General features: G+C 46.1%; 1 protein-coding gene across 17 annotated transcripts in view; it reads left to right on the top strand.

Moving 5' to 3' along the window:
- FBRSL1 (fibrosin like 1) overlaps positions 1 to 18704 on the top strand; it is a 397085-nt gene that overhangs the window by 72982 nt on the left and 305399 nt on the right. The window contains exon 1 of one of the 17 annotated variants that reach the window (XM_072350982.1): positions 4184 to 4219. The exons of the other annotated variants lie outside the window; for them this stretch is intronic. The gene's annotated coding sequence lies outside the window, so the exon portion shown is untranslated. Of the gene's footprint in view, positions 1 to 4183; positions 4220 to 18704 lie in introns of those variants that run through there. 17 annotated transcript variants of the gene reach the window in all.

Raw genomic sequence — 18704 nt, forward strand, 5'->3', positions numbered from 1 at the left:
GAGGGCTTCCAGCTTCGCCTTTTGTTTCTGTCACACAGCGGGACGTGGAGGAGAGCCAGGGCTGCGGGCGCCCATTGTGCCTGAGCCGCACATCTGCAGCAGGGCCAGGCCGGCTGGCAGCTGCCCGGGCACGGCTCCGAGCGGTCCGCTAGGGGCCGGCAGGTTCCCCTCGGCGCAGCCCGCCTGCTCCGCCGTGTGCTGAATCCTGATCCGGGCTGCGTTTTGAAGCCCTACCTTTCTTTCGGGTGCAGGGGATGGTGGCGGTAAGAGAAGCGTGGCCGGAATCTTTATAACTGTAATAGACTGCAACAAAAGGGCTATTCACCCCTTGATGAAGCAGGGATTTACGTGCATTAGTGCCCACTCTGCGCTGAGAGGGGAAGGCTGCCCGATGAATGGGGGACATTCCACCGCTCCGTGGCCCCCTCCTCCCCCCTGCCCGAGTCAATGCGTGTGTCTGACACGGCTGCTTGGTAATTGGAAGTCTGCGAACTGTGCCTGGCTGATGGGGGGAATTCAGCTTGTTCTCTTCACCTTCTTGAGCATTTACGGACCGGAGCCGGAGCTCTGCCGTTTCTTTTAGCTTTCTGTTGATCTGAATAATAATTTTTGGTCCAAATCTGCTCAAACACAAATTAAGGAAGGGTTCACATCACAGCCAAGATGCCTGTTAAATGAGATTTGTGTGTAATATGTATATCTGTAGTATGAAAGCAGTGCGCCTGTCTCGGTGCAGTTGGGAGTAGTTGCTCTGGGTCTGAAGGTTCATGTAGCAGTTTTAGGAAGGTCCGTGTTGCTGGATGCTGTACAAACACTTCAGCCGGCCTCTGGAACAATATTTGCAGTGGTAAAACAGTGCCTGATAACAGGGTGGAGCCAGCAAAAGTGTATGAGCTTAAGGGCTCGTTCAGAATTTCCAAACAGAGCTGGGTTTTCCTTGAGTGGAGAGAATAACTGTTTCCTCCAAAGGATTTCTCTACCCCTCACCACCTCCTGGTACTTCCCCCTGGTCTGCAGTGAGTCACAGTGGATGATCTCCACAGGTCCCTTCTAACCCCTATGACACTGTGACTTTTCCTTGAGCGATCTGAGGTCAGACTTTATCCAGTGTCTGCAGTGTGTGGTCTGGCACCTCGCCACGCTCTGTGCTTCCTGGGACACAAGGAGCAGCGCAGCCCTCACCAGCATGAAGCTGTGGGCATGGAGCTCACCTTTCGGGTGGCGGTGAAGGATCCCAAGACACGTGAATGCTGTGGGGGCCTCATTTGTTCTTCTGCAGATCTTCTGAGGGCACCTGTTGGCTGGGGACACTTACTGAAAATAATGAAGTGGCTGTGTTATGTGTGGTGTAAAACAAAGGAAAAGACCAGCCGCTGCGGCATCCAGCCCCTTCCTGCTGACTGGTGTGAAGAGGGCTGACCTGCGGCGTGTGCTGGAGTCCTTTTGTGCTGGGAGAAGCCTGGTGGGGGGAATAGGAAGGAGTAGTGTGGCTTTCCTTTAAAAACAAAGCAGGGAACAGGAAGGAGCAGCTGGTCTGCAAGCCGCCTTCTATTGATGCAAATATATTTTCCATTAAGGCACAATTGGGAATCGTGTACCCACGCTAAGGGAAGAACCAGCACCATAGTATACATGCTTTGGGGCTGGAAAAGCGTCTTTGTCCTGTTTCCATAGCGCTCTTCTTTGGGAGCTCCTTCATTCAGCCTCCTGCATGCTGCCAAAATACAAATGTATTTTCTAGGGGCGGAGGGAAGGCTGAACTCCCTCACCCCTACCAAAAGCAAGCTCTCCAAAGTGACTCCTGATGTTTTCTCCTAGACTTCTTCATCTCTGGGATAACGTGCCAAAAAAGTTTACTGGATTTACGAAGCCACAGCCTGACTGGATGATGCTGGCAGTGTGTTTGCAAGTGCAGTCAGTCTCTTGAAATTAAAAGTAACTGTCTTTCATATGGCTCTCATACTGCTGATGCAGCTAATGATTAGAGAAGTTGTAGAAGGAGTGATAGCAAGCCATGAAAATAAATCTGAACTGAGCTGATAACTCAAGAGGAGTCCTAGTTAGTTGAGTCACGTCGTGTTTTCTAATTAGAGGTCGCTCAGCCTTCATGCTTCCTTGCTCCAGTCAGTTAATGCGGTGCTGCCTGTGTGTAAGCATCCTGTAATCCAGTCTAATCTAAACAAGATGTTTTTGTAAGAGATTATATTTTCCAGCTCTTTTGTTGTCTGCTTTTAGAGTAAGCAATGACTGTAGCTGAATTTTGATCCTTGCAGGTGGATTAGTCCTTTCCTTGTCTTTATATGTTGCCTCGACCTATCTCAGCCACAGGACAGATGTGTGCAGCTGCATTGGCTGTAGCACATCACAGGGAAACACGAGCCCAACACAGCAAACCCAGCCTGCCCAGTTGGCATTATAGCTCTGCCGTGGCAGATGTGCTGCCACGGTGAAAGACACAGCAGGGAGAATTTTGCTGGAGAGCGAGAGGGGTTGATGCCAGAAGTGGGAATAGCGCAGTCTACAGTGAGGTTTGATTTCTGAAAGAAATGGCCAAGTTTTGGTACTGGGGATCATCCTCCTCCCAGCGCTTGCTTAGATGCATCTTAATAGGTGGGAGCTTGGAACAGGAGCCCCCAAATTCCTCTTGTACTTCTCTTGGTAATGGGAGAGGTGTGAGCGCTGGTGGTTTGTGGTGTGATAGCTGGAGCTAACGCAGGCAGCACACATCTTTAGATTATGCAAATGACCAATGCATTATTAGTGAGGCAGTGTTCAATTTTTAATGTAGTACATGAAGCATCGTGATATTACTGCCATTATTTAATTAGAAAGTTGTCTCAGTAACCGTTGGAATCCTGCTTTGAATTTTTACATGTTAATAACTGCTTTGTACCAAGTTGGGAGCGCCTGCTTCTGGTAACGCCGCGTGTGAATGCGGCTGTCTTCAGCCTGCAAAGACCTTTCAGCAATACCGAGCGGAGCGAAGCAGTCTGTATACAAATGTTTAAACTTCATTCTGACCTTGTAAATCCTGTTTTCTCCCCAAGTGCAAATCTGGTGCAACGCAAACAGCAGTGCTTCAAAAATAACCCTAATTAGCAATTAGCTGCAATAAATCAAGCCTGGATGGGGCGCTCGCTGCTGTTGAATTTGATAGCGTATTATGGCACAAGTTGTGTAATAGACATGTAACCGTTTTAGCTTGTAGGGCTGCTTTTCTCACATTAGTAGGAATATCGGAACGTCATGTGAGTTGCAGCAGTAATTTATCTGATCTTGTTGTGTCGTGGGGACGTGCTTTCTGCGTAGAGATAACAGATAAACTCAGTTAAGCGAGCTTGTGAGGTACAGATGTCTTTACTCAGTATCTGTAAGTACAAACACCAGCAATAATTCAGCCTTTTCTGGAATGCAGCGGGTTTAAAGGCGGTGATTTCTGCCAGCATTGTGGTGGTGGTGTGCTGGCCCTGCAGGGGCTGCCTGGCCTGGAGCTGCACACTGTGATGGACACTGCCCTGCTGACTGTGGTCCTGTGGCAGTGACTGAAGGGAGGAGCTCTGCATTGTGTCCTTTGGTTTTTGTCTGGGCTTTTTATTTAAATGTGTGACGCTTTGAGTAGTGTGCTCTGGCATTATGTTCCCCGAAAGGTATTTTCAGGGCCTCTAAAATGACCATAATTCATCTTCTGACTTGGCTCAGGCCTTGTGCTTTCTTTTGGTAGAAAGTCAATATTATATTATTGTGCAGGGAAAGATGACATTAGTGTCTATTACGCCTCAGTTTCCTTGAAAGAGAATGTAATTATTGGTACTAATTAAGATAGCGGATCCCTAATTTATCACTAGCGGTGTTCTCACTGTACCTTCCCTGTTTCCTTTCTTGACTTTTATCTATGCCTACAGGATAACAAGGCTGTTCTTATAGGTCACTGTAATTTATGGCTGCATTACGCGCTGCTGAAGTTCTATCAAAGCAGGAGTTGTGCTGATGTGTAAATGAAGGGGTGGAGGAAAGCAGATGAGCTCTGAGGTTGTTTTTAGTCTCAGGGAGCCTGGTGACTCACCCAGTGAGGAACTCCAATACAAACTGATTCTAGAGGCACCGACCACTGGGAAGGCTCTCTTCTGGAGTGAAAGCCCTGAGCTGGGAAAGAACAACAATTTGCAGGTGACGGTTTAATCCGTGTGCCAGAGACAGCATGCGTGGCTTTTAATTTGAAGTAAGTGCTTCCTCTGGGACTGTTTTTAAACGTTTTGCTCTCATCGTTCCTTACTGTTTGTGCTAAGCTTTCCTGGATGGCACCACGCTGAGCTCTGCAGGGCTGGCTGCAGCAGCAGCCCTCAGGCAAGCAGCAGGGCTGCCTGTCTGCCCTCTCCTCAGCTGTGTTCATCCGTGCATTGTTTGGCAGGCTTGGCTGAATTCATGGAATGGTTTGGGCTGGAAGAGACCCCAACGATCATCCAATGCCAACTGATGAGTCAAAGCCATATATTTTAGAGGATGTAATTGTAGGACGTGCACCAAACAAAGAGGGGTGTTGTGTTTCTCTGCTGTGTGTTTTGGATGTTCTGTTTATCATGCTTTGAAATTCTTCTTCCGTGTCTTTTGAAGAGAGGTAATTTCTTTTGAATGCTACTTTAAAGGATGCTGGCTTTTATTCAAGTAATAGGTGAAATCCCTTGACATCTCAAGCTTAACCTGGAATTTGTGTTCTCTTCTCCATAGCCTTACTGTACTCCTGTGTGTATGCCACAATGTAAGGAAGATGCTGATAGTGATGTCAGCACTACCTGTCCTTCGCTGCAGCCCTTTCTTGCTCTGAGTTATTGACTTGTGGGATTTATGCTGTGTGTGTAGCGTAGAAGTTTTATCTCAGCAATTGTGCATGTAAACCAGCTGCTGGATAGAGTTGATCTCTGCAGCGTTAGAAGAATGCTGAAGGGAAGGACTTCTGTTTAATTGGTTTTATCTGTGGCTCCAGATTTATTCATTTTTCTCTTTATCTGTAGTTTAACAAATAATCATTCTCCATAATTTGACACATTATATGGCTGAGTAATTATGTTCTAATTACAGAATCCCTTAATGGCAAGGTATAGTTTGACAAAACAGTTTGGGTCTTTTATTAAATTGTAGCACGTTTCCACGGGGTGTGTTCAAATGAATTTAAGGGATCCCAATGCTGGAAGACTTTAGATGTATAATGTTATTGTTCAGAAGATGAAATGGGAATGAGTGATGGCAAGGAGAAAGGAAGGACTGGAGGGCAGCTGTTAGCCAGAAGCCTTACGGTCGGTCAGTTAGGGTTCTCACCATAAGGACCGAGCTTCCTAAACCGTGCTGAGAAGGAGATGGGTATCAGAGTCATAAAATCCCAGTGTGGCATATTGAAACACAAGAAGGAGATGTGAGCAGCTGAATGTAACCACGAATAGCATGGTTATTTATTTATTTATTCTAAATCTCTCTTCCGGATATCTTTCTTTAACTTCAGAAAGGACTCAAGTGCGTCCTTGAGGTGACTGTTAGAATTGTTCAGTACTTTTCCGCAGAGAGAGTCAGCAGATGATATATTAGAAATAGAAAAATCCAATTTGCTGAAGGCTTAAACCACCGTGCTTGGCAGTGATGGCACTCAGTGGCCCCTGGGGGTGGGGGCAGCCATGGAACACAAGGCTGTGCTGGAAGGTAAGGGCTGGAGGGAGGGAACAAACCTTGCATGTGACTTCTGCTTAAAGGTCTGTGGGAAGTGTCCTGAGGGAGAGCCTGATACCCCCTGCTTGTTATGGGGACTTGGCTGGAGTACTAGTGGGAGAATCCGCCTCGATGGAGATGTCCTACTGAAGTGCTTTAGTGAACAGGTTGCACAGGACGTGTCCGTTTCCTTCTGATTCCCTATCACCAGTGCCATTAAATGCACCATTACCAGCCATCTTATGTAAATGATTTTTCCAGTCTTTTCTCTTAGTTCAAAATACCCTTTTGGAGGGCTCTTGATTAGTTGAACTCAATTTGCTCAAAGGTTAGCATGTTAAATTGGTATTTGGTTTTCATTAACCTGTGTAGTAATATCTTGTCATTAGAAAAGGCTTTTGCTGGGTCTCTATCATCATTCATTTCTTGCAGCTAGGTGCTTTGCTTTTTCTTCTTTTTCCATCTGATTCATGCAGTCGAGGATGCTGCCTTAAAGAGAAACAGAACAAAGGAAAACAAAAAAGAGCAGCCAGAAAACCATGACTTGTCTTCTGTATCACAGAGGGAGAATGTCTGGCTGCACATTAACCCCAAAGTGTCCCAGGTACAGGGACAGCAGCTGCTTCATAGCTGTGAGGTTCTGACAAGGTGTTACCATTGCAGTTCCTTTAGATGAGAGAACTTATTGCTTTGCTGGATGGGGTACAGGCAAGTAAGCAAAACAGCACTTTAAGAAAGAAATCAGGGGAAACCGATCACTTCTTCTGCAGCTGGGTAGAAAAAGGCACTTCCTTTTTCTTCACCGAGTGTTTGTGTGCAAATGTTTTCCAGTGATTACTGTAGTCATGTGTATCTTAAGTCACACATCTGTGCTTCAGCCCTCCCGCATCATTTTATCTGTAGTGCTTAAGCACTGGGACCCTCTTTTGTGTGTTCCTCCTTCCTGTTCTTAGTTTAAGGAGAGCAGAGGAGGAAAAAGCAGACTGTTCTACCAACAAGAAGCCGAGGCACTGCTGGGTCTGGGATTTTGCAGCCAAACCAGGAATAGCAGTGCAGTGCTGTCAGCCCCTGGCCTGTCCGTCCTGCAGGCCTGGCAGCAAAGCTGCCTGCTGAACTGACTTCCCCCAGCACTTGGAGGCGAGGCAGAAAGGCAGGGCTGGGCATTCATTTGGCAATCTGAATCTCATGCCAAGGGACTGCAAACTTCCTTGTTTGATCAGTCGTGAATGCAAGAAAGAACAGGATGAATTTTTCAGGTGAAAATGAATTAATTATTCACATAATTAATAAAAAAAAAATATCTATCTCTGTATAAAAATCAGACAGTTCAGGTTGGTAACTAGCTGTAGCTTTTTGTAGAAGCGTTAAAATGTGGTCTCAGTCCTGATCACCTCTCTCCATCTGTTCAAGCTTTTGTCTACTTCTACTCTACAGGAAGAGGAAGTTGATTTTTTTGGTGACAGGCAGATCCATGGGGTGACAAATGGCATATGGGAGAGGAAGCAGGAGGTTTGGGCAGGGTGCAGTGCACCTCTGTATGCTACATGTCTAGTAGTCTCCAAGCAGAAAATCCAAAACACACCACTAAAAAGGATGTTGTTTTTACCCTGTTAAATAATGGCAGTTTGCATATGCATCTGCAGCAAGGAACATAAAGGCATGGTGCTAAATGTATGGTTGCAGTAGACCTCTGAATAATGCTTAGTCTGTCTATCAGCTGTAATTGCTACCTATCAAAACTTCATTGTGTTAACGTCTGATGGCTTAAGGGGGCTCAGACATCTCCTGCTCGTGTTCTGCCCAGCGCCTCATTTCAGAGTGCCATCATGTTTCTTCCTCCTGATACATCTCTTGCCCTGATACCAAATGGATGAAAGCAACATCTTTGAACATAAATAATACTAATGGAGCACTAAGCCACAGAAAATTGTATTCTACCAGAATCTGGTCTGTTTACTCTGCTGAAAAATATCTCTAAGGATAAAGAGAAGCAGCACAAGACACGCTTTGTATCAAGAGAGATACAAACTCAAAGAGAGTTTGTGCTTTCTATCTCAGGAGAGAAAAGCCTTCACTGAATTGCCTGCTGTAAGAAAGCAAAACCAGCAGGTGAATTCTTGGTGCTGACAGTAGGGTATGGAGCGAGTCTTTTCCGCATGCCTAACAAGTGAGGATTGTTGGAGAGGGAAAATGGCAAATTCCTGCCCTTGTGGAAAATGTGAATGTCACAGCTTCTCTCCTAGGCTGTGAGTTCTTCCAATGTATGATTTGTTAATGTTATCAGCACACCAGCTCTGGATGCAGAAACTGACTCTTGAGCTTTGCATAGAAGTAGTGTGTCATGATTAAAAGTTGTCTTTGTTTTAAAACACAGCAAGCAGTTTTAGCAGTTCTGGTTTTATCCTTTGACTTGTCATTCCCCACATGTAAGAGCTGCTTCCATTGAGTTCCAGCAGGAAAAACGTTGTGGCTGAAGGGCTGTGGGCTGGAGTTATCACTTAGTGAAGGCTGGTGACCAGAATTGGCCATATGGCATTCTGCAGTGTCCTCAGTTATGAGACTGTGCTCCCCTGATGGGAACTGCTGTCATCTGCTGGATGGCTTCAGGTGATTGTTCTTCAGATCTACCTGCAGAAACATGAACTGAAGGGCTGTATGAAGGTACAGGGGGAGTCAAGTCATCAAGTAAAGGAGCTTGGCACAGGAGAACTGTTGGGACTGTTTCGGGCCAAGCTGTCAGGAGCGAGGAGTGGAGCGGCAGCTTGTTTAATCTAAACCCTGAGCTCACCTCTGGTACGGCTGCATTCCGGCATCAAGAGCTCTTAAAATGGCTTCCTTGTGCCTCTTAGCAGCACCCTGTAGGCGAATATATTCTGTTTAAGAGTTTGCTTAGGGCTGTAAATATGTGCTTTTTATAAGTAAAAGGTTTATCTGTCCTCATGTTGGTGGGTGCAGGAGCCCATTCAGCTGTCACAGCTGTGTAGCAGTGCTGGGGGAACCAGGTCCTTAGGAGGGGGCTTCCTGGCTTCCCCACAAGCCAGCTGGCAGCCAGCAGAGTGGGAGTCCTTGGGGAGGGGCAGGGAAATGTCACATGGAAAATCATTTGCAGAGCAGATGCAATGCCTCAGTTTTTCCTATTGCCGTACTGCACATTCCCTGGGTTTTTGGGTGTGTAGGGTTTGGTGCTTTTTCTGTTGTTTGTTGTTGTTGTTTTTTAACATTACATTCTGAGAATACAAGGCTTCCTCTGGCTGAGGATGGATGTCGGGTCAACTTCAGAGCAAGGAGGGAGCAGGGGTTGCTGAAAGCAAGCAGGGCTGCCAGGCACAGCAGGACAGCAGCCTGTGCCAACTGCAGGGATAGAGCACGGGTTGTGACAGGGATTGCTGGAGATGAAGAGCTTGTGCCTTCACTCTTCAGCTTCACACGGAGGAAGGTTTACCAACTGCTAAGTGCTTTTCTTGTTTTTATTCTCCTTCAGCCCCCTTCTCGAAAGGCAGAACTGACAAAAGCAACCAGGATGTGAAGCAAAGCAGTTTCAAGCTTAAGCTTTTGGCAGCTCATGCTGCACGTGTGCAGGCAGGTGACAACACTAATACTCGGGATCCCGGCACCAGACTTCAGCTCTGAACCCTGCAGGCATTCCCAGGAATAGGATTGTGGTAGCAGCTCCGGCTGCTGCATTCCTTGTGGTGCTGTTTGCATTCACCTCTGTCCCGCAGAGGGGGAAATCTGGTTATTTCTCTTGTACGTTTGGAAGAACAGGGAAGGATAGGACTGTGTGGGAGACAGCCGGGCCAGGAGGAAAGGGCTTGGTACATGCTGTTATACAAAGCAGCAAAAGGGAGCATGCTGCCCAGGAAGAGCTGCTTATCTGGGAGCTGTGCCCTTCTGTCTGTCACTCCCCATCATGTAAACAATTGCAGCCACTTGCTGCAGAGTGAATTAAAGTGGATTTTCCCTTTCCTGCTCGTGTTTGGTGCATAGCAATGGCTTTGTCATAAAGGCGAACTCGATGTCATGTATTTGTACCTTGTTGTCCCTTCAAACAGACTTGCTGGAAAGAGTTAAGAGCGTGTTTGCTTTTCATTTTCACTTTGTTGAAAATCAAAGTTTAAAAAGCTGTAAAACCTGATCATGTGTGTTTAAGGTTTGGCAGTTCCACTGAACTATCTGAGCTTCCCCAGCGCAGTCTCTCTGACTGTGTGCCTTCCCAGCCTTCTTGGCCACAGCACTTATGGGTGCTGGTGGGGTTGTGCCCTCCCACTTGGGTCACAGCCCTTTCCATCTGGACCTGGGGTTATTGCCGAGGCTGGCGAGGTGGAAAGTTGATTAAGAAAATCAAGTCTGTGTGTGTTGTAGGGCAGCAGATGTATCGTAAGGTGGTGAGATGCTACAGTTTGCAAAGATGGTGACTCATTAGTTTATTAATCCAGCAGGTTATTTTCTTTCCAAGATGTCTGGACAAAAGCAAAGGAACACAGAATAGTCTGTGTTAGGAGCTAAATAATTCCCTCTTGTGCAAGTACTTTTGTTACGATTTGTAGCTGAACCCTTAATACTGTTTCTTTCTTATATGTGCATTATTTCCTCTGTTCCTTTTCTGCTGACCAAAGAAGAGCCCTTTGTGGGAGTTCAGAGCATTTATTTGAAGTGATTATTTGCACAGTGGTAATGGCTCCACGGAAAGATGTCTTTTGAAACTTTTTAGCATGAGTGTTATCATTGAACTTCACAATCAACCTATTTAAAACATGTATTACAGTGTACATGTGTATTTAGGGGCTTGTGTATATTATTTTATCCTAGTGGGTAATCCATCTTTTCTGTGTATTTAGGGATGCTGATACCTGTGGATTATTCCGCAGTAGAGCATGCACATTATCTTTGCAAGCTGAGATTGAGATGAAATGCTTGTCACTAAAAATAAAACCGTACCAGAACAGGAGTAAATTAGCTTTGCCTTGCGGTGATCTCAGGCAGGTGGACTCTCCAAGAAGCAATTGAGGTGTATGTTGGGCCCACAGCTATTTCCTTCTTGTCAGGAAAAACTAAAGAAAAAACTCTTCTAATATAATGGAGATGACTTACCTCTCATCCACGTTCTCTTTGCAGTCCCTTCAGGTCTTGGACAAACACCGAAGAACCTGGAGAGTTTTAGTTTGAGAGAGAAGGTTTCTTTTAATTCTTGGCAGCAGCTGTTTCTATGAGGAACATAGAATAGTGTTCTCTTTATCAAAGCTGCTCTCATTTGAGAAGTAGTAGGAATTGCTAAGTTTGGGAAAAGCATCTTCATGAAGACTTAATTTTTCAGCTTCGATCTGGTCAGCCTTTTAGATAGAGAAATGCCAATGTCAGGCTTAGCCCTGCTCTCATTCTACACGTATCCTCATCAAGACCAAGCAGAAATACGCTTAGACTTCCTTTTTATCTATTGCTTTTTGTTTTAAGCAACCTGGAAAAGCAAGTGCTGACACTTTACATGCAGCTTTGCAGCCAAGAAATAACATCAATCTTGCATATCTCTGCATTTGCTAGTTTGCTTTCATGAGTGCTGACATGAAAACAGGACCTCTCCAGAGAGCCTGAGCAGCAGAAGCCATTGGCTCCACTCGCTCTTTAGCCAGCATGGAACAGCAGTGTGTCATGATAGGGCTGCAGCCTTGTTCCTCTCCAACAAAGCACATCTTCCTACTTGAGGCAGATCATGCTGCCCACAGGCAGCGGGGCCCCCCCAGCAGATGAGCCAGCCCCCCTGCACCGAGCCTTCCGTGCACAGAGCAGAGCTCTGCCCCCCCGTCACACTGATCCTCAACAGCTGTAGCTGAATGCCTTATGGGAGGGGTGGCTGTAATCCACTAATTTATCTTAAAAAGGAAACGTGACTTTTTTTTTGCTCTGAAATCCCTTGAAATACTTGGTGAATGTGGGAATGGAACAAAAGCCAGCGAGCAGCTAAAAAATACAGAATATATTCTTATTCAGTTGTGGTGGCTGAGCTGATGCTTATAAGCTGTGTGCAGGTGCGAAGGAGCATCTTGGAACCCTTGGGCAGCAGCCCCTGTACATCACTGCAATCCTCCTCATTCACCCTTTGATATGCAAAGAGGAGAGGGATTGGATGCAGCCAGCTGAGACGGGCAGCCAGCTCCTGCAGCACACGCTCAAGCAGAGAAAGCGAGCGTGTCCTGCAGAATGAGCTGCTTGTACGTCTGTACCTACTGAAATCAAGCAAGCAGATGTCTTTCTGCTCACTTGTACTCCACAAATATGTCATCTGCTGCTGCATGAGCAGCCATACAAGCCAGTTTCTGGAGTAGCTTTTCATCAAATGGCACAAGGCTGTTAATCTGTATGATCTGTTTCAAGGAGGAGGATGGCATACAGAGGCAGAGCAGAGCACTCTGCCTTCAGCAGGTCTAGGCTGGGAACTCTTCCTTGAAGATGATGTTGGCCCTCTGTAAATGGGGAACCGCCATTTCTGCTGTTTGAAACATCAGCATTTCATTGTGGCATTCTTCTATGCTCTGTTCTGTAGCTGTTTGCCTGGGATATTTTGGGTTCTCTCTGTGCTGATTTCTAGAGCCAAGGTGCTCGCAGAGTTTCTGTGGGTGGCAACAGAGGGACTGCTATCATAGCAATATTTTCAGCACTAGGCTTGTGCTATTATCTGCTGTGAACAGCAGCTAGAGCAGAACAGCTTGTCAGTCCTGCTGATAGGAGAAATGCTATTCTCTGGGATTCTCTGTTGTTAGAAGAAGCTGAGCTTAGTGAAGACCCAAATTAAAAGTCATCTTTCTGCCCTTTTTGCTTTTTGACATAAACACTGTAATTAACTTTTACTTACTATCAATTTTCATGTGCTGGGTTCCAAGGAAATGTTAATGTAAGATAGCAAAGGCATGGAGATTTTTTCAGCTCCCAGCCAAGTAATGTATAGGTGTGTGTCCTGCAAAGTACTTTATGCTTTTGACACCGAGGTATTAGTTGCCCTTTTCCAAAGCATGTCAGCAGTGGTGAGTGAGCAGACGATGCTGTCACAGCATAAAGCAGCATTGAGCCCATTGCTGTCTTCAGTGGGTCATCTTGGTGGCTTTCTCCAATCGCCAGCTGTTCCAAATTAAATGCTGGTAGGTAGATATTAGAGAATTTGCCTTCTGCGTGAGCAGAGGGAATTTTTCCACCCCCACTTTCCAGCCTACTATTATTGCTACAAGAGGCTTGTCATCCTACACTTCTTAAGGAAGCCAGATTTTTGGCTTGGGTTCAAACATATGTTTCTCTGCTGCTGCCTGTGCTCTCCCTGATCCGCCACTGGAAACCAATTCCAAGCCATGCTCTCTCCTGTGTTTCCTTCCCCTACTCCTGCACTGCTGCAGGCGTTGCATTAAGGATGATAGGTGGGTTGACGAGAAAATTCATGTCTCTGACCAATGAACTTTTGTAGTTTATGGCCATTTAATGGTTTTGTCGACCTGTCCAAAATAAATAAAATCTGTAGCCAAGTTATTTTAGGTCTCAGGAACCTGTACTAAAGGAAAAGGAAGGTATCTGTTAGTTAATACCAGTATTGGTACTTAAAGACTGAATGGAGAAATGATGGACTGCTCATTGGGCGCGGTGCGTGAGCTTCAAGGACCCGAGTTCCCACGTTAGCAATTTGTACGCGTTTGCGATGCTTTCCAGTCTGTGTGAATGTGACCTGCATCTAAATGAAAGCAGCTGGTGGAGGCATGGAGAGGAAAGCGCCTGCTTAAACATGTAAGGACTGGCTGCTCCTGTGGGCAGGCGGCGTCTTGGGACCTTTGTGTGCTCTGCTTTGGGAAGTTTCAATAAGCTCTTTGGCGGAGCGGTGAAAGCAGCAGGCGCGTTGTGCTGTGACCCGGCGGCTGCTCGGGTTGATTCTGCCTGGAATGAAGTGCTGATGAGAGGATGCTCGGTGGGTTATTGCAGGTGTGTTTTCTATCTGAAAAAGAACCGGGCAAACAAACAAACTAAACCAAACAAAACCCCCCAACCACTTTCTCTGTAGTTCTTGAGAGCATGCCTGAACTTGGCACGCTGTGCAGTCTGCCAGCCGGGGCGTGAGGGATGGAGCACAGCTCGTGCTTTGTGTTGGAGAATATTGGAGGATTTAGCAGCTGCTGAATCGTGTGAGGTCAGGGCTTATTATGGGGTTTGGATACTCCTCCGTTTTCTGAAGTTGTTACGGGTAACTTTAAATATTGTGTTGAAAAAGAAGAAACCCTATTGATCCGGGCTGTCTCCCGCACTGGGTCTTCCCCCAAATGCTAGAGTATTTGGGTCACCTCCAGCAGCACGCAGTGCATTTGTTCAGCACTCAGAGCAGCAGACCCCCTCCTGCTGCCACACGGATTTGTCAGGTTGCAGGGCTCCCTGGAGCCTTGCCTCACTCGCTCTGTGCATCACCTTTCTCCCTACCTGCTAGCAGGTGATCACAGCTTAGTCTTCCCATAGCAGTATGAAGTGTGTGTGTCAAAATGAGGTATTTTTAAGCATTTCTTTATTCTAAAGGTTTTCAAGAAATCACATAACTGTAGGATAACGGATGCAGATGCACTGGTATGTTTTCATGAGGCTTTAAAAAAGACTTTTTTAGGTAGAATTGGGATGGCAGCGGTGTGCTTCATGGAAAGAGCTTGAGAAATGTTGGAAGCAAACAGTCCAGGTTTGGTTTTCCGAGGGCTTTCCCCCTGCTTTTTTTAGGGATGTGCTTTGGATGCACTAACTAACAAGGTTTGCTCCTGACCTGATGCTCTTCTGTGCTATTTTTTGCAATGAAAACAGCTTCAGTTAGCTCTTTAGCCTTTCATTCAAGTAAACAATAGTGTGTGTAGCCAAAAATTTTGCTAGCAGGCAAAAGCCTGTTTTTACTGATGCTGAGACAAACAATGTTAATTGCATCAAAGAATCGACAGCATACATTTACTCCAAATCTCCATTTGAGAGCTCTCATGTGATTGTGGGGACATTGTTTGCAAATACGGCACGGTTGTCCATCCAAACTCTTTATTTGGTGCCAGGATCTGCTGCAGTTTGAGAGGTTTCACTTATTCTCTTTTGATTGCTCTCTTCCCCCTTTGTGTTTTGCTTTGTTGCTGTTGTGGCCAAAATGGGGGTGGGGATGGAATTTGAGGGAGGATTTTAGTAAGAAGTGAGGATAAATGTTTTCCAACTCGTGTCAAAATCAGGTGGGTTTTTCAGCAATCTGACATCTCAGGGTAGAGGTAGGATGGAAACATTGTGCTTGGGCAGGCTCACTGCAGTGATTTATGTAATGTTATCCTTGCAGTCAGATGCTTCATCTGCCAGATGATACAGTTGCATGCTTAGATACATTTTCCAAAACTTTAAATTTTTCTGTTCTAAAGAAGCAGTAATAACACATTGATTGGAAAGAGCAGAAAGAAACACACATTATAAAATCCATGATCTCTAAGTCCCTAAGCAGGGACTTGGCCACTCCTGGTCTTGGCAGCAGCGAGCTGCTTTGGGCAGTCCTCAGCAGTAATGAGAGATATAGGAGCTTTCTAGTGAAGAAAATGGAACGTTGTGATTTCATTTGCGCCTTTGGTCTAATGTTGAGAACTGACTTGCACAGCTCCGGAGAAGCGTGAGACTGTGTTGTGTGTCTGGCAGTGTGGAGCTGGGAGGAAGGTGGGACTTGCTTAGGGACTAAAGCTTTTGACTCTGGCACATGCTCATCTTTTTGTTCTGCTGGCCTTCCCCAAACCCAGATGCCTGTGCTGCCTCCTTCTAACTTTCTGTGCTCACAGATTAAAGTCTTTCTGGGCCCTTCTGTCATGATGACTTCAAGTCTCACATTACCAAGCCCTTGGGATCAGGTATCAAACTTGCAGTTAGCAGTCTTGTTCTGGTTAGCAGCTGAGATGTAATCTCTCATCTTTGGCCGTGCCATCCCTGAAGTTGCTGCATTTGATTACAAAGAGGAGAACGGAACCATCTTCAGAGTTACTATGTATGAACAAGGGGCAAGAAGTTTGTCTTGGAAAAGTCCCTGTGTTTGCTGGTTGTGGAGATCCCAGCCAAAGCACTCACTGGTTCCTCCATTACCCAGCCTGCCTTGGCTGCGGGTTCTCTGCTATCTGAAAGGCTGGTTACTCTACTGGTGGCCGTACATGTTTGCTTTATCTTTAACCTGACAAGCCATTTGTGCTCCAGGCCATGTGTAAGAAGAATTAAATGCAAACAGTCAGAGTCCTCTGCAGGTTAGAGACAAGAAAGATAGTGCAAAGGGATTAAGGATTAAAGGGAGAGCAGCCATAAGCGGGATGGAAGGTTCATTTATGCACTTGGCTCCAACTAGATAAATATTTATGAGCGAAGGGAATGGATGATCGGAAGAATGTCTGGGGTTTGTATAAGCTGAGCAGATACAAAATTCTTGAAGATTTTGGCACTATTGACTTTCAGAGGAGTTTGTTTTTTAGCAGTTTAAAGGGGTGATGAGCCCAGATCCCATTGAAGTCCTAATTAGCCAAGTATTTATGGCCATTCCAGTTCTCTTCTGAAATCTGAAAAGATTGTATTTCTTGGCTGAGCTGTACTTGGTACGCTTTTGCTGTTCTTTCCCCTTGCTTTTCTTCAGAGAAGATTTTCTATTCGTGGATATTCCCCATGGCATGTGTGTAATGGTGCTGCCTCCACTGCACGGTGTATGTTCAGATTTATTGTGTAGATACTAATGGAATAAGTAGTACAAGGTGAGAGGGCTTGGAGGCAGCAAGAGGATGCAGATGAAAGGGAGACTTTGAAAACACTGTGGTAATAGTAGTCTGTATTCCAGCAGAGTTCCAGGGAGATACCTGGGCAAAGGCAGCAGGGAATTGAAGCACGTTTATTGTTTGCCTTGAAGTAGGAAACGGGTATGGGAGAGAATGTGCCTCCACTTGAAGTGATTTGATGCTTTGGCTTCTTGACTGGCAGAAGTCTGTACAGTCTTAAGCATCTAAGTTGCATTTGACTTGCCAACTTTTGCTAGACAAGATAAAGGCTTTGCACTGATGTGGCTAAAAACATGGGCAGGCATCAGGACAGTTCATTTATATCACTTTTATGGTTGGTTGTCTCATGAAGATACTAAAAAAAATGCCTTTTGCAGGGATGAGTCAAATCAAATGCTGTAGGAGTGCTGATGCTGGAGCTGAAGGGAAAAGGAGAGCTCCTGCCTACCCAGGAGCACTGCTGGAAGGCCCCGTGCTTTCACTGTCAGGCAGGAGCAGGTCCCAGGTTGTGTGGCAGGGCTTGCAGAAATACAGTGTTGGCTGTGGCTGTTCTGTCTGGCTCCTTCTGGGGCTGGAGCTCTCCCTCCCTGCCTGGAGAGTCTCTGCAGTGAAGGCAGCAAAGCAGGTGGCTGCATGTGGGCCCTTGGATGCTTAAAATGATCTTGAAGCTATTTGCTAATGGCGTGGTAGTTGGTAGCTGTATTTTTCTGACATCTCCTGCAGTCAGCTGTGAAAGCCCCAAATATTTGGTTCAATATATTTTGAAGTCGAGTGGTTTTGTCCCAGCTTTATTATTTTGCTAACGCAGATATTTAATAGAAGCAACATGAGAACTGAATTCTAAGCTGTCCGGCTGGAAGGTTTCAAAATAGGGCAGGCAAGAAAGAACCAGCTTTCAGGAGGTATGTTTGTACTGGGTCCTTGGCACAGCACTATTTAACTTCTTTTAATCAGTGACCCAGGGGAAAAAAAAATATAAAACCATTACTCAAAGTCCTCAGATAACGCACAGATTAGGTGGAGTGCGAGATAAGGAACAGAACTGGAGTGACTGGGATTGCTTCACGAACGGTATGTTCTGATGCAATAAAGTGCCCTGCACTAGGCACAAAGTGAGGGCCCTCCATGTGCAAGTTGATGACAGAGGGGTAGCTGTCCCCTAAGAAAGGGCCTTTACCCTGAAAGGGGTGTGGGTGTCAGGATAGGCAGCCATTGCATGGGAGCCCAGCTGTGTCTGAGACTGACCGTGTAATCCTTGAACACACAGCAAAGGAAATGCTCAGCACAACTAAGGAGGTGACACAGCCCTGCATTTGGCATTGGCACGAGTGTAAGTCGGGTGCCATGCCCTGGTACCTGCTGGTCAGGGAGTCTGGTAAGTTGGATTGGCTTCAGGAAAGTGTTGTGAAGATTATTGGAGAAGGGGAAAATTGGTCTTGCAGGGAAGGGCTCCCGGAGCTCTGTCTGCTTTATCGGAAGAGGTGGAGGGATGGCATGGTTACAGTTTATAGCAGCCTGCATAGGGGAGAGCAAGGTGATAAGGGAGGGTTCTTCCTTCTGGCAGTCAAACCTGTAACTAGATCCAGTGGCTGGGAGGCCGCAGCAGTGATATGTTTGAGCTAGAGATAAGGTACAGAACTTGACCAGGATGAATAATTAACTACTGGAGCAGTTTATCATGGATTGTGATGACTCCATCTCTTGATATCTCCAAATCGAACCTTTCTAAACAAGAGGCTGTGCTCCAGTCTGGGATTAATTCAGGCAGGTCTGGTGCTCCGTGTTGCTTTGGTAGCGCACCTGCAATGAAGAGTTTGGAGCAAAAAAATGCTCTGGAGATGAATTCTGTCCTTGTTTGCTCTTGAACAGCCAGTGCTCGTTGTCTGAATGTGAGAGTGCCTCCTGCCCTCCCTGGTTTTCTGCTTTGCTCTCAGAGATCTCAAAGCAGCCGAAACTTGCAGGTGCTGCTGCTGCTCTCGCTGGGGAAAGTGCATTTCTGTGGTCAGTTGTGTGCTGAGGGGAAGTGGATCTCTTTCTGTCATGCTACTTTTCAAGAGCCAAAACCACCAGGGAAGCCGGGTTTGCTCTATTTTCTGGGCTGTTGCAGTTCCATTCTGCGAGCTGATGGATGCTCAGTAGGAGCTTTTGAAATGTGAGAGATGGAGACATTTAGCACGTTTGATGCATTGGGTCCCTTTTGTTCGCCGAGAGGAAGGTTTGTGTTGAAGTACAGGGATGTGTATT

The sequence above is a fragment of the Excalfactoria chinensis genome, chromosome 16 (genome assembly GCF_039878825.1).
Source record: "Excalfactoria chinensis isolate bCotChi1 chromosome 16, bCotChi1.hap2, whole genome shotgun sequence".
Taxonomy (NCBI): domain Eukaryota; kingdom Metazoa; phylum Chordata; class Aves; order Galliformes; family Phasianidae; genus Excalfactoria; species Excalfactoria chinensis.